This window comes from Amblyomma americanum, chromosome 3 (assembly GCF_052857255.1).
Source record: "Amblyomma americanum isolate KBUSLIRL-KWMA chromosome 3, ASM5285725v1, whole genome shotgun sequence".
NCBI classification, from domain to species: Eukaryota; Metazoa; Arthropoda; class Arachnida; order Ixodida; family Ixodidae; genus Amblyomma; species Amblyomma americanum.
Window position 1 is genome coordinate 110,891,204 of NC_135499.1, and position 15,754 is coordinate 110,906,957.

At 50.6% G+C, this 15,754-nt stretch overlaps 1 pseudogene; it reads left to right on the forward strand.

The window, feature by feature from the left end:
- Positions 1-272: 272 nt before the first annotated feature.
- LOC144123998 (protein argonaute-4-like) lies at positions 273-15,412 on the forward strand (annotated as a pseudogene).
- The last annotated feature ends 342 nt before the right edge of the window (positions 15,413-15,754 follow it).

Here is a 15,754-nt window from a genome sequence, read left to right on the forward strand (position 1 = left end):
AAGCGCATACCGCGAGCTGGTGGCACGACCACGCGCGGTGGGCCCTGCACCGCTCCCTCCCTCGTCTGTGATGTCATCTGCACGGGTTCTACTCTGGCTCGCTCCCCCATTGGCCCGGCCCTGCGGCCGCGCCTATCCGGGCCGGAGGTTAGGCGCGAGGCACGTTCCGCCGAGCTCGGGCCCGAAAGAGCTGCTTCATCGGCCGGCCGGTCGCTGCGACATCGCTGCTCGAGTGCCCTGTCCCCCCCCCTTCCCCCCCCGGCCAGCTGTCCAGGAGTCCGCCTTCACGTCGCAAACCGGGCCTCCCTCAAACGCTCCTTGAGGCCAATGGAGTCCACCCCGCGGTCGCAACGACGAAGCTGCGGAACAGGTGAGCGCTTTCCTTGGCCCGCCATTGCCTGTGATAGAGCGCAGCGCTCCGGCGGAGCCTATCGCGGAGGCGCTTTCCATGGCTCGCCGTGCTCTCCGTGGTAGAGCACATCGCCCCGCCGGGGCCTACCGCGGAGGTCACGGGTCAGCCATCCGAATCGCTGTCTGTAGGGCCACCGCTCTGACTGGGTGGCTTAGGATGACGCCACGACCGCAGACTGTCAACACGCCGCCCGGTCCGTTTGGTACGGCGCGGCGGGCTCTTGGCGTGGCGAAGTCATGATGTCCCGCGCGCGATGCGGCTTTTAGCTTGAGTGGCGATTCGCTTAAGACCGAAGCTGATTAGGTCTTCGGTTTTCGCGATGCCGATGTTCTTCCGCGAGATTTCTTCAGCGGAAATGAAAATTGCAGATGGCGTTTTTTCTTTCGCCACTAATTCTAGGTCGGCTTGCGGGAACGCACTAGGCCTAACCCCTAGGTTTGTGCTACTGGCCTGTCACGCGACGCGTACGCGATTACATCTTGCCTAGAGGCGCGCGATCCTTGTTTGGTCGCGGTGAAGCGACGAGCTTTGCCGTGCACTTTTTCGTTTAAATTCGCGTCTTTGCCGCTGCTCCTGTGCGAGCCCGCTACAATGGGTGTAAAGGGAGTAGCAAGTCCTGTTATTTGCGCTCGAGTGTAGCCGAGGTAGCAGTTATTCCGACGCGTCGGATGGTGTTAATTGACGCATATTGGTTTTTGGATACAGAGCGTCTCGAATCCCCGAGTGGGTTGGTTTACAATGGCTGTGTCGACTAGTCTTGCCTCCTTGCCATACATTAACCACTGCGCGGCGTGTCGCCCGATACTTCCGATCAGGACCCTGCTACCTTGCTCTCAAAGCCATAATTCGTTCGATAGGCTTACCTCATGGATGATCTCAATCATTTTCAACAACCTTCTCTCGCCTTTCCCCGATTTTTATTTGGTTTTCAGAATATAATTCATCTGAAGCCAAAGTGCGCTTTGACCGAATGCAAGATCTAGTGTATTTCCGATGTGTCTCTTCAAGCCCCCAGTGACAGGATTTGAGGGCGTAGGCTCCTTTGTCAAGCCATGCAACCTAGCAATCCGAGCACCCTGCCAGGGCATAGCTTCTACTTATTTTGAGAAACGGCTGGGTAATCATCCTACAGCGGGAGTCGAACCCACCACCTCCAAATCCAAGGCGGGTGCTCTACAGAAGGCGGGATTATCATGGCTTCAGCGACGTAACATATACATAGCCCATTCTTGCAGGTGCGCAATAGTGGATCGCCTGTTAGTGCTCGGAGCTGTTCGTTCATGCCATGTTGGCAAAACTGGTCACGCATCGGTAAGCCTTGTCGATATCGTTGATGCTAACTTCTTCCCTTTGGTCTAGGGCGGCCTACTGGACGCTCGCCGGGCGCCCCATCGGCGCTTTCGTTCGCGCAAGCCCTGCAGCAGCGAGTGGTCAGAGCGGCCCCACCCCAGATTCTCTCCAACACTGCCGTCGGAACAGCCGTCATCACCCGCGCAGAGGGAACCAAAGGCAACGGGGCTCACACTGTGGCGCCCACCGAAGGCGTGCCCACCACCTCGACTTCGCCGACGGCCGCGCCCGTGCAGGCCCGCAATGGTGCCGGCAACACCAAGTCGCAGAATGACGAGCTCAGCTTTCAGGTGAGCGGCGGCTGCTGCTGCGTGCCCCCACGGACGTGTCTGAACCCTGTGGATGGGTGTGGGCGGCAATGCCGTCGTAGCATGCCAGCAGATAGTTTGCCAGACCGCGTACCGCTACCGCGCATGCGCAGTTCGCCCTGAGTTCGCCAGATGGCGCCACATTTTCGTCAACCGCGCGCCTGCCTGGGCACGTTTGCGGCTCTTGATAGTTGCCAGACTGCAAACCATGGCTTGGTGAGCGGTGTTTTCAGTGACCGTGCATGCACCGTACTGCATCGAGGTTCCATAGATTCCATCTCAGGTTGCATAGATTGCGCCGAAGGCGCGTCTCAAAAAAATTTCAAGCGCAGGCGTTACGCTGCGCAGCAAGCGAAAGTGAAACTTTGTTAGCAGCTACCGCTGCCTTTTCACGTGGGTGCATTTCCCATGAGGTTTTCCATTATACGTTTTATGACTAGGCTTCAGAAATGTCACGTGATGCTAACTCTACTAACGCCCCTCAGCGGACAAAGGTAGCGCACAATCCCCTCTCTTCTGATGCAGATTGCTGGTCACTGGCCAAAGTCAAAAGATGAAAAGACGTTTCGGGAGCACTACGGCTCCCTTGTTCACTATGAAGCAATCGGCGCACGGATACGTTCTTTTGTAGCACCCAGTAGCGTTTTTAAGGATTTAGCATAGATAGGATGTAGAGTTACGTCGTTCCTGTTTAATGTGTTAGACGATGTCTGTATGTTAAGGGACTCAAGATTCTGCCGTGCTGATGTGTTCTTTTCTGTTGTCAATATCTTTACTTGATCCCAGTTAAGCTCGTGGCCGGATTCTTGCACGTGCTCGGCGATGGCGTTAGATGCTGCTTTCTTGTTTAGGACGTCGTTCTGGTGCTCTCACAGGCGTCTCCTGAAGTCCTTTGTTTCACGGATATATATTGATGAGCAATCGGCGCAGTCAGTCTCATACACAACACCTGGAAATCTTTCACGAGGGAGCTTGTCCTTCCCATTCACCAGTTCTATTCGCACCTTGCCAGCGGGGACGTGCGCGATGTTGACGCCATGCTTGCGGAAAATACGAGCAAGCGCTTCGCTAATTCCCGCTACGTATGGGACAGCAGCTCGTTTTTCTTTTGGTTTTTCTGTGCTCTCGCGTCTGTGTCTACCTCCGAAGAACGCGATAGCAAAAAACCAAAAGAAAAACGAGCTGCTGTCCCATATGTAGCGTGAGCGAAGCGCTTGCTCGTATTTTCCGCAAGCATGGCGTCAACATCGCGCACGTCCCCGCTGGCAAGGTGCGAACATAACTGGTGAATGTGAAGGACAAGCTCCCTCGTGAAAGATTTCCAGGTGTTGTACGTGTATGAGATTGACTGCGCCGATTGCTCATCAATATATATCGGTGAAACAAAGGACTTCAGGAGACGCCTGAGAGAGCACCAGAACGACGTCCGAAACCGGAAAGTAGCATCTAACGCCATCGCAGAGCATGTGCAAGAATCCGGCCACGAGATTAGCTGGGATCAAGTAAAGATATTGACAACAGAAACGAACACATCAGCACGGCAGAATCTTGAGTCCCTTATCATATAGACATCGTCTAACACATTAAACAGGAACGACGGAACTCTGCATCCTATCTATGCTAAATCATTAAGAACGCTACTGGGTGCTACAAAAGAACGGATCCGTGCGCCGATTGTTTCATAGTGAACAAGGGAGCCGTAGTGCTCCCGAAACGTCTTTTGATCTTTTGACTTTGGCCAGTGACCAGCAATCTGCATCACCATGATTCCTGATCAGACGGTATGCCGTCAAACCCTCAAACTACATCCCTCTCTTCTGCTTTGCGGCTCCTCTTCGCTTGTCGAATTTGGCTCCTTCTACGCGATGCTAAACCTGAGCACTCCCCGGAATGATCGCGCTACGTATGACATCGGTGCTTGCATGCACCGCTCGCGTTTTTTGGCACCGCGAGGGAAGAGAAAGGAAGAAATGGCGTGAAAGTACGTGACGGCGTCCCACCATTGGGAGGGCCTGATGTCGAGAGTATAGACAGTATTGGAGGTGAGCGGCGTGCTTCAGAAATTAATGGTGGAAATTATTTCAGAGACCTCCACTACGGCACCTCTTTCTGTTTTTCACTCCCACCTTCCTCCCTTCTTTTACGGCGCAGTTCCGGTGTCCCCCGGCACATGCGATTCAGCAATGTGGCTCATCGTAGCGTAAAGATGGGTTGCACAAAAGCTTCATTCACGTGAATAAAGAGGGGACAAGCGCAGTCCCGCCTTCTTTCATGTGAAGGTACCTTTTGGGAAACCCATATTTTCGGGACGTATGAGAGACAATTACTGCGCCATTACCTTTCATCAAAAAACCAATTTTCAATTTTTTCTTCCGAGGTTCGCTTTATTTTCAGCTCCTTGAGGTGGTTCAGATACCACATTGAGAATGATTATACACGTGTTTGCATTCCTTGCTCGGCCCTCGGCGTTGCCTATGCAGCTACTTGACGAACGTCACTTGATGGCATCAACGAAGTACGGAAACTGGAATGTGGTTGTGTAAAAGCACTACGTGCTCGCTTAATGTGCTCGCCGAAATTTTTTTGTGTATTTTTGCTTGCGAATGATTGCGAACTATATGAAACAAGAAAACCCTCTTTGTGAATGTGGCGTCCGCATTTTTTCATGCAGGAAACTCGAAATTTCGCCACAAACGCGTCCCTTTCCACCCTTGCTTGCTCTTAGGAGAGAATACAGTAGGAGACCTGACACGAGTGGTTAGTCAGATTCCTAAAAGAAGGGAATGGGACAGGGAAATTGGTTTCTAAAAGAAGTAGTTGTCCGCCAGCGCACCAGTGAGATCTTACCAACCCTGTCCATGATAGCCTCAGCTGCTTATGCGCCATTAAGTGAAACACACAGACACGCACACAATTAGTTAAAATGAATCACCACGTGAAATTCGCCTACGCCCAGCGCCTAATTTAAAACTGAATATATTCTTCCATGCAGTTTCAGTTTCGCTTTCAGCAGTCGAAAGACTGTTGCGATGGCACAAGTGAGCACCAGGTCTTGTGAAGCATACAAAAACTTATATATAGCTCTTTGTTCATTTGCTGAAATCTTGACTTCTGCAACAGTTCAGTGTAAGTTTCAGTTAATTAAAACGACAAAGCAGAGTCATATTGCAGTTTTTATGTGCAGATCAAAGGCACAGGGCCAAAAATTTGGCGCCTTCACTCCTTCAAAGAATACTTGGTCCTCTCGCTGGCGTGTGTTAGAGTGCTTCGAGTGACGCTGCAAACTTGAGGTTGCCTACTGCTGTCACTTTTCCCCGCAGGAATCTCTGAAATATGAATTTTTCGCATTTCTCTCGTAATTCGCGGCATTTTACTAGTTAAAGGTAAGAAGGCGTACTGCTATCGATTAAGAGCTCACTGGAGTGGGTTCCGTGCTAGTAGTCCACAGGCGAAAAAGTATCACCGAAACAAAATCGCGAGTTCTCATCCGCAGCGTAGAGACGTGAAAATCTGACCAATGCATTCCATTCGCTCTCCTTACTTTACCGAGATCATTTTGAGCACTCCATATCAACAGCGTGACGCGCAACTCAGATCGTCAGTGTGGAGGAGTTGACTTTTGACTTTTATCGATTAACCGATGTATGGAGGAGTTTACTTTTAGACAGCTAACGCAGAGGTCAGGCGTAGTTTACGCGCGGAATTCGTGCGTAATTCAACCGCATAACCGACAATTCTGGACAAAGATCTGCAGATCTGTCGTCGGCAGGCTTGCATGTTTTCATTTATGTTATTGCTACCGTCAAAAGCGTTCCCCATTGTTTTTCTATGGCAGTCTGAACAGCTTGATGCCAGCTAGTAAAAAAAAATCGGACTATGACCATTACCTTCAATATTTCCATAAGAGTATTTAAAATTTTCAAATTTTGTCCAAGAATGTTGGACACGAATTGTGCGCTGTGGGAATTTAAACCTTAGCCGCGGACTGCCCCGGCGCGCTCTGCAGGAAATCGAGTGGACCTTGCCGTCTCACTTCCCGCGCCGGCCTGCTCAAGGCAAACTGGGCCGGCCGATCCAGTTGACCGCCAACCACTTCAGCGTTGAGATCCCTTCCGGTAACGTTTTCCACTACGACGTGGAGATCTGCTCAGAGTCGCGCAAGGAGACCAACAAAGTGCCCGAGAAGCGCAAGTACCGCTGCATCAGCACCAAGATCAACCGCCTGGTCATCGAGTTGCTCGTCAAGAAGTACCGGGTCGACCTGAGTGGCTGCATGCCCGCCTTCGACGGACGCAAGAACTTGTACACGCTCCGTGGGCTCAATTTCCGCGAGCGCACCTTCACGGTCGACTTCGAGGAGGACAAGCGGATTCAGAAGTTCATCGTGAAGATCCAGTACGCGGCCACCGTGAATCTGGACGCGCTACACGCGGTCTTCGACAGACGCGTCAGCCACGTTCCCCAGGAGGTCCTCCAAGCCGTGGACATCGTGCTGCGGCACGGACCGTCGATCAAACTCATGCCCGTCGGGTGGTCCTTCTTCAAGCCGCCGGCCCCAGGCGAATACAACACCCTTGGAGGTGGCCGCGAAGTCTGGTTCGGCTACTACACTAGCGTTCGGCCCGCTCAGTGGAAGCCCATGCTCAACGCCGACATTTCGGCCACCGCCTTCTACGAGCCTCTACCCGTGACCGACTTCATGTGCAAACTGTTCAGCGATTGCCGGCGCGAGATGTCGGCCGGAGACTTCAAGAACCTGCGCGACTTCCAGAACGTTCGTCTCAACAAGGAGCTCAAGGGTTTGCGCGTCAAGGTCACCCACCTTCCATACCCTCGCAAGTACAAGGTGGTTCGCGTCACCAAGGAACCAGCCAAGAAGATCTACTTCAAAATGGAAGACGGCACCCGTTGCTCGGTGGCCGACTACTTCCAAAACCGTTACGACCGTCTCAAGTACCCGAACCTGCCCTGCATCGAGACCGGCAGCGCAAACCACCCGGCCTACTCCCGCTGGAGGTCTGCGTGATCGTCGAAGGGCAGCACTGCAAGAAGAAACTGGACGAGAAGCAGACATCCGAGATGATCAAGCGTACGGCCCAGCCACCGGCCAAGCGCTTCAACGAGATCCGCCAGTCGGTGCGGGATCTGGTCAGCAGCAGCGACCAGTGCCTGCGCGAGTTCGCATCAAAATCAGCACCGAGCCGACGCAGCTCAAGGGCAGGGTGCTCGATCCGCCGTCGCTGGTGTTCGAGAACAACTACATCGTCAAGCCCCGCGAGGGCACCTGGGAACTGCGGGGCCGTCACTTCTACAAGTCGGCCACGCTGACCCGCTGGACGCTGCTCAACCTGAACCAGTTCGCGCAGCGAGACAGCCTCGACAACTTCGTCAAGATGCTCATCCGGGTCGGCCAAGAACTGGGCATGAGCATCGAGAAGCCGCTGGACGTCACCACGACTGATGCGAACCGCAAGCCCGTGCGGAACATCCTGCTCGAGGAGCAGCGCAAGACCGCCAACCTCGAGATGGTCATCATCGTGCTCGCCAAGAACACGAGCTACGCCGATATCAAGCGGGTAGCCGAGACCGAGATCGGGCTGCGCACGCAGTGCGTAATGGACAACAACGTGATCAAGAAGTGCAACGCCGCGCTCCTCACCAACCTCTGCCAGAAGATCAACGCCAAGCTGGGCGGCATCAACAACAGCCTGCTGCCCAAGGAGAAGCCGAAAATCTTCCAGAAGCCGGTTATCATCATCGGCGCGGACGTGACTCACCCGGCGCCTGGGGACAAGCTGAGGCCGTCCATCGCGGCGTGCGTTGGTAGCTTGGACTCTATTCCGTACAAGTTCCACGCCTCCGTTCGCGTCCAGGCGGCAGACTCCGCTGCCACTTCGCGCCTGGAGATCATCAAGGACCTCAAGGACATGATGAAAGACACGCTGAAGGCATTTTATCATGCTACCAGGCACAAGCCGGAGCGCATTATCTTCTACCGGGACGGAGTGAGCGAGGGGCAGTTCATGGAGGTCCGCAACCGCGAGGTAAGTTTCGAATGCGAAATGATTTATCCCCGCATCTTTTTGTGGGTTGGTTATGATTGAAAGGGGCAGCATCATATTGTCTCGCGGATTCTACATCGAACATCATCGACCGCGGTAACTGGCGGGTCTCAATGTAGATAAAAATGCACCACACCACAGCGCTGGACATCACAGCGCTGGTGCTCATCGTACCCGTCTTGCACTGTTGCATTTTTAGCTGTCATGAATTACCTGCAAGCCCGATCAGAGAAGCTTCCAAGTTACTGTGGAATGTACCAGTTTTCTATATACTACACGAATTTACTCACAGCGCCATAACCTTCTCTAACTTTGTTCGAAAGACGACGATTCGTAGCTGTTTGACTGCGCACGAAATGGTGTTGTCCTGCCCATCCCTTGTGTCAAGCTCCAGAAGCAGTGTTTAATCCATTAGGCGACCAGTTCAGGGCTACAACTTGGCCGTGATCTTGTTTCCAGGTGAGCGCCATCCGACTGGCGTGCCAGGAGCTTTCCCCGAACGAGACGTACGAGCCGGCGCTGACATTCATCGTGGTCCAGAAGCGTCACCACACGCGTTTCATGCCCGCCAATGACCGGGACGGGGTTGGCAAGTGCCGCAACGTGCCGCCCGGCACCACCGTAGACTCTGTGGTCACGCACCCGCTCGACTTCGACTTCTACCTCTGCAGCCATTTCGGCATTCAGGTGCACAGTAATGGAATGCCGTCTGGGGCCCAGTAGTCGGTACTTTGGTCGCAGAAACTCTCTAATGACGCAGAAGCGAACTGAACGTGCTCCGAACTTTTCAGTGCAACATTAAGAAGGCCACTATAGAGGCAGTGACAGGGAGTTTGGGCGCTTCTTACACATTATAAAGCACAGGATGACTGTTAGGTGTGGGCCCGAATAGCAACTGCGCATGGCCTACTTTGATATTTCATTGTGCAACAGCCAGTAAAGGGTTCCCGCAAAATGGGATCTGTTTGGTTTATGGAGGTTTAACGTCCCAAAGCAACTCAGACTATGAGAGACGCCGTAGTGAAGGTCTCCGAAAATTTCGACCACTTGGGCTCTTTAACGTGCACTGAGATTGCGCAGTACACGAGCTTCTCGAATTTCGCCTCCATCGACGAAATTCGTCCGCCACAGCCGGGACCAGGATGTGTTCCAAAACGGGGACCACAGGATAGTAACAAAATTTTAAGGCACCCAAATTCATCATCATCATGAATATTATCAGCCTAACTATGCCCAGCGCAGGGAAAAGGCCTCTCCTATGTCTCTACAGTTACCCTGTCCTTTGACAGCTGCGGCCACCGTATCCTGGCCAACTTGCCAATCTCATCCGCCCACCTAGCTTTCTGCCGCCCCTTGCTACGCCTCCCTTTTCTTGGAATCAACTCCGTAGCCCTTAAGGACCAGCGGTTGTCTTCCAATTCGCATTACATACCCAGCCCAAGCCCATCTCTTCCTCTTGATTCCTAAGTTAAGACTGCCTAAGTGTTGGCGGGGATGTGACGCGAGGTCTGTCGTCTACAACCAGGAGATCATGCTGCGATTCCGTGGGTTGAACCGGCCCCGTTGTGTCTGTGGTGCAGGGCACGAGCAGGCCGTCGCACTACTACGTTTTGTGGGACGACTCGAGCTTTACGGCGGACGACGTGCAGAATCTGAGCTACTACTTCTGCCACACATACGCCCGCTGCGCGCGCAGCGTTAGCATCCCGGCGCCCGTTTACTATGCTCATCTGGCCGCGTACCGGGCCAAGAACCACGTGATGAGCAAGGTGGACGTGTCAAGCTCGAGCAGCGACTCGTCTGGGGGCAGCGCCGACTCCGTCTCAACCAGTCAGTATGTGGAGGCTGTCAAGGTGCTCGAGTCCCTCAAGACCGCCATGTACTTCGTGTGAGGACCAACACTGCTGGGTGAGCGATGTTCAGTACACTGAGCTGTCATGACGTCATTGTACCATACTAAAGTATGGCATGGTGGGTGTGTTGCGTACCAAAGCGGCTCATGGGATATGGGGTATTGTTGTGAAGGGCTCCGCATTGGGCTTGAACACCTGCTGGTTCCATAGCGTGCACTGCGATCGCATGGCACACGGCGGTCTTCCCATAGCCACTGTGCCACCACGGCGGGTCAGTTATAGGAGCTATGTAGGCTATGTGCATAAGAGCAAACGTCTCGCCATGAGGGCTCATTGACAAAAAACTGCGCTATACAGTGCCGCTAAGGAACTTGTCTCTGGCAAAAAAAAACGCGGAACCTAAGGCATGGACAGGCTGCTTGCCCAAAGTTAATGCCATCAAAGCTCCTCCATATCCCTAGCATTCTGGCCCATGCGCCTCAAAAAACCGGTCGCGCCATTTCGCGACAGCCGGCGGCGCGTACCTCAATGGCGATGAAAAAATAAAAATTAATACCTCGTCGCGCATAAAAGTTGGAAAATAGCTGTCTCGCCAAGATGTTAAATACTTCTTAAAGTTTCTTTTAGTAGAGTTTCATCATTATAGCTTACATGCTGCGTTTACCATGCGCAATAATCTACGATAGCATGGAGTCTATGACGATGTCCTGAAAAGTACCCCACTTCACTTTATCGTTCACCACAGTTCTAATTTAAAATATATCGACAAGCTCTTTGGAGCTTCAGGAAGCGTAATGTCCTACCTTGAAATAAGTATAAAGTATTTTACATTTGAATGAAGCAAAAGATTTCCTACGCTGTTTCTCTATTTGTCATGCAACCTTAGCATTGGCAAGAAACGTGTGGCGCCCTCTCTTGGTGTGTTGGCAAGGCGCACGTCACCGCTGCAGTGTCCCTGCTTTGGTAGTTTGCTTTGGGAGGTTGAGCCGTGCTGTACGCATGCGCACTTTCAAAAGTACCCCCATCGGAGTGAGGCTATGACCATGGGCTGCTACATAAAATGCTACAAGAAAGCGCGTGCCTTCTATGAGGTATACAGAGAAAATTATAAGGAGAATCTTTTGCTTGACAGGTACATTTTTTATTAAGCACGTACAGTGACCACACGGGCATAGGTGATAGTGGAATTGCGTGCGCATTAACAGTGCAAAGCAATGAAACTTCAAGGTACTTTGTTCAAGCAGTGAAATGCGTAATTCCCAGACGCTAATACTTAGAGCTCACTCACCGCTACTTGTATATGGGTCTTGCATTGTGCGTTGAAAATATTAAAATAGTGAATTAATGACTACTTTTTAACAATTATATTATTAGGCTCAATAGCAGATAGCTCTTCGAAAGTTTTGTCGATGTGGTGAAAGAGCAGCACGGATGCGTTGAAGTGAATGTCGTAAGTGAGAGGCGGCAAACCTGATGCTGCGTTTTATGGCAGTAGGTGATTTGTCCAATGTAACAATTAGTATTGTGGTAGTTCGCAACATTTTTTTCTAGGTTGGTAAAGTGCATCTCGTGATTCGATCGTTCGCCGTCGATAAGGGCTTTGCCACTGCTGTAATCGATGCTAGTTTCGGCAATTATGTAAACCGCTAACGAACACTTCATAGAATGGCATGCTGGGAACTATTCTGAAGAGTGTGCCATCTGTTCGGGATGCAAGTAAATACTCCGTTACCCAGAGGAGCCATCAAGAGTAAAACGTGAACTATATGTTCTTGATTATAATTTAAATTTGGTGAAGAATGAACGGAAGTTATTGTCGGATCACACTAGGTTTCAATGCTTATACTGCGTTTCTCCAGCGGGGCGGCTGGGCGCTCCATCCAGACTGCTTGTGCAATGTGGCGGTCACATCATTAATTAGCTGACAGGGCGTTACGTGCGTGCGGCCCTGAATATGCAGTGAATTTACCGTGTTGTGAATGTGTGTAATAGCACCTATAGGCACTCTCGGACGAGTGGCGCGAACATATATTTTTTTGCGTATGAGGTGCAAACCAACCCCGTCTTTTTTTTTTTTTTTGCTGTCGCTCTCCTGTGTACTCCTCGGTATCCTCTCTCTTTGCCTTTAATTCTGCGGGTTGCAGTTCCGGTACTTGAGAGATTAGATAGAAATCGCCGGGCCAGCAACATTTTTAGCTTTCTTTTTGTATTTTCGTCGGTTGTTGCCTCTTAAGCGATTGGCAAACTACTAATTCTTCGACGTGTGGCTCCAGGGGAGTTGCACAGACCGCGGGTGTAAGAAGAGGGTGCCGTTTTCAGGGGACGATTAACATCCTCCCGCGACTTTTAAATTTGCCTTGATTAGTTTCCACAGCCTACGACAGCAAGCACTCGAACAGGGTATTTTCCATACCACGCCTTAGGCCTTTTTTGTAGGATGACTATCTTTGAAGGGGCAGAGGAGGCGTCCGATAATGGTGGCCGTCTTGTGTGTAGTTTGCATCCCTTCCTTTCTGAGCATACTGGCCAAGGTTTCACTGACACCTTTTGCGTACGAACTGCATGCGCGTTTTTGCCACTGGCGTGTCCTTAGCGTAAGCATATAGAGTTGTTTGCGTTGCTTTCTTTTCGGTTTTGGATGATATATCGAGTAAAGAATCTTGGGTGTCCATATCTTAGAAATGTTTTCTTTTGTTAATAGTGCAGTGTTTTCTTCAACACTAGGTTAGGTGAAAGACCATTTTCCCAGCACTTCAACTAAAAAAAACCAGGCGCCAGGCTTTGAGCAATCTTGTGCCCATTGGAAACCAGTGGGTACACGGCGGCACTGGTGAACGAATCACACACCCTCCTCGAGCAGCATGCTTAAAGCGATAAGTCATTGCTGTTGTCGCGGATTTTAAAACAAATAAGCAAGAATTGGGAATCGTCCCAACCAAAACTTGCTTGAATTTCACCCTACCCTTCAGACACAATTATTTGGCAGTGTTTCTCCCACAAAGGCTACGAGAACAAGACCCACTGCTCGCAGCATTAAAACCGATGAAGAGAAAGGGGGGGGGGGGGGGGGGGGGGGGGACAGTAACATGAAGGGCCAAAGATGTGAGCAGATGGATAGGTAGGAAAAAAAAATTTTTTTCAGGAGCTACACTGGCAGCCGGTTGCAGGGTGGTAAGGGGGAGGAAGAAAAGGACAGTGGAGAGGGGTCTCCTGCTGTGCCTTTGCCTGACTTTCTTTTTTTTCCTCCTTTTACTTTTCCGCGAATCGCGGAGCGCAGACTGTGGTTGCTTGTTGAATGAAAACTAAACATTTCGGCAGATTTCCTGTTTGGTTGGGTTTAAATACTTATATAAACTGCTAGCCTCCAACGAAAAACTTTACATTTAACCCAGCGTTTCGAAGCCGACTCTGCTCCTTCATCAGGGGTGACTGATGGCAGTAGCTAGCGTCTTTAAGTATGGAGGGGAGGAGGGGGTCAAAGGAACGAAAGCTGTGATGCGAAAGGCGTGGGGGAGTGGGGAAGGGGGTTCAGGCAACACCCTCTTGAGTTCTTTAGAGGGTGTTGCCAGTATCCCCCTCCACCCCCTCCCCTTCATAGCAACAACCACCACCGTCTCTCTTTCAAACGAGGGAGGAAGAATGTAAGAAAAGGAGGAGGAGGAGCTCAACTTATGCGGCACCGTGGTGGTGGCTTTGTGAACTAGCGGCGCATGAACCAGAATCCTGGCCATATGATAATTATGCGATGTTTCGACGGAATTTCGAAAATTCCTGGAAGTAAGGTGACGCGTCTTTGGAGAGGCGTTGCAATCCCTGCGGCGGCCCTTTTCGAATAGTCTACGCTATTTTACCGCGGTAGCAATTACTTTAGCTTCGTACTTCTCCAAAACGACGGCCACGTAGCTGGTTTCCACTTAGTTTTCTCGCTGCGCAATAGCGCAGATGGTTCGATTTGATTGCCGTAGAGATTGTAGCGCCTCGCCAGCTGACGTTGCATTTGCACTGTACTTCCCAGGCACATCATGTGCTCTTGCGGTTTAGCTGGAAGCATTCGTCACTCTGCAGGGCATCCCCTCTTGCCCTTGGCTAGGAACTCGCCGTTGGCAGCAACCACCGGACTTTACTAAGAAATTTTTATTAGCTAGACAATTGATTTTGAGACTGATTCTCGCGGCTGAGTTCTCTCTGGTTAACATCTAGTATAACGACATCTTAAGGTATAAAAATTCCTGCATTTATTGCCCTCAGGTAAATCATGGTTGAGACATTCACTTAAACAATTCCGTAAACAACATCAAGTAATGGTCACGGAACGAAATTTTATTGGGTTTTATAGTCGCGTAGAATACTGTAAACAAATTTCCGCGAGTTTTTATTTTTCTTAAAAATTAGGCCAAAATGTCGACTTGAAATTGTCTTCAAAAAAGCGCATTGTTCCTACCTTCGGTTCCTGCCTTCGTAGGAAACACATTGAACGCCCTTGCAGTTGAGCGTTACTCTGATTTTATTTCCGAAATACCTGGCCTGGGTTATGTAGGAAAGTCTTTCCACCCCTTCAATTCACGGTAAATTTCAGCGAGTCTTGCAACGTGTATGAGCTTCATCCATTTTGCTGTAAGGTCCAGCATTACGCTCACTAGAGTATGCCCTGCTACAATGCTTGTGTGGGCGCATAATACAAGCATATGAAACACTCTCGTGGAATAGGTGAGGGCCTGCCTCTTGCGCTTGGTGAAAGCTCGTGAATATTAACGCGATATAGTTAAAATCAGGCCCCTTTCTCCAGAAAATCTGGTATTTGCGTTGTCGGCGTCGGCGCCATGACAGAAAAAACTCACGGGCATGGCTCTGGCAGGTGGTTTCGAGAGAGCAATGGGTTGGAGGCTGGTGGGCCACCTAGGTGACGGTAAGGGGTACGCTATCGCGTCATACCTTTAAGGCGGATATTGTGTCCCTCCAATTTTTCTTAGCGGTGAATGAATAAAATCCGCGAGTATTGAAACATGTAACATCTTTCCTGGGCTCATTTGATCATGTACAGATCACGAGAATGTCTTTCGACGTAGTTGTGTGCAGCATTCGTGTGCATGTCTTATGTTATTCGTATGTTCGCACTAATGTTTTGTGACCGCTTTAGTTGGCGATGCTCCCTGCGCGGGAAGCTGTGTTGTCAGCGTGCAAGCTGGCAATTTGAATCAGTGGCATAACTCTATGCTTGCATGTTTTTTTTTTTCAGGTCTTCAGCAGCAGGGCTGACTGGCCGCACCCTTTCTTTTTTTGTGTGTGCAGTGACATTCAAGAATACTTGATGCTCTTTTAAGACCAAAATACCGCTACTGCATTCCTCGCTCCTCAACCCGGTACGGAAAGCGCACACGCCATTACTATGTACCTGCCAGTTTCAATAGCTTGCCACCTACCGTACTCCGCATGACAACTAAATTCACCCTGAAAAAAACTTTGCGGTATGTCTCCGCGCTGCTTCCTGCCCCGTAGTTATTTCATCTGTTTAGTGTATTAATTTAAATTACTGTAATCTCTCTTGATGTTGTAATAGTTATATATTTGTTTCACTATGTTTGGTGACCTTTTTCTTTTTTGCAAAGTTCATTGCAACGTCTCTATTTTCCTTTGTTTTGCCAACGTTCGCTGTCTGCCAGGCGCTGCCACTCAAGCCCTTTGAGGCTTTGGTAGGCCTGATTTATGTTGTCTGGCAATTGACATGAATAAAAGTTGTATCTATCTATCTTTGTTGTTTTTGTTTGAACT